Here is a 372-nt window from a genome sequence, read left to right as displayed (position 1 = left end):
GGGACATATCTCAAAATAATAAGAGTTATTTACAACAAACCCACAGCCAATATCATACTGAATGGGCAAAAACTGGAAGCATTCCCTTTGAAAACCGGCAGAAGACAGGGATGGCCTCTCTCACCACTCCTATTCAACATAGTGTTGGAAGTTCTGTCAAGGGCAATCAGACAAGAGAAAGAAATAAAGGGTATTCAATTAGGAAAACAGGAAGTCAAATTGTCCCTGTTTGCAGAAGACATGATTGTATATTTAGAAAATCCCATCGTCTCAGCCCAAAATCTCCTTAAGCTGATAAGCAATTTCAGCAAACTCTCAGGATACAAAATCAATGTGCAAAAGTCACAAGCTTTCCTATACACCAATAACAGA

The 372-nt window shown here is 38.7% G+C and overlaps 1 protein-coding gene across 1 annotated transcript in view; it reads right to left on the bottom strand.

Annotated features, from left to right (window-relative positions):
- Positions 1-372, bottom strand: part of CD109 (CD109 molecule) — a 149,351-nt gene that overhangs the window by 49,521 nt on the left and 99,458 nt on the right. The gene's annotated exons all lie outside the window — the stretch shown is intronic.

This window comes from Mandrillus leucophaeus, unplaced genomic scaffold, assembly GCF_000951045.1.
Source record: "Mandrillus leucophaeus isolate KB7577 unplaced genomic scaffold, Mleu.le_1.0 Scaffold300, whole genome shotgun sequence".
In the NCBI taxonomy this organism is placed as follows: Eukaryota; Metazoa; Chordata; class Mammalia; order Primates; family Cercopithecidae; genus Mandrillus; species Mandrillus leucophaeus.
This window is presented reverse-complemented; position numbering and strand designations above follow the sequence as displayed.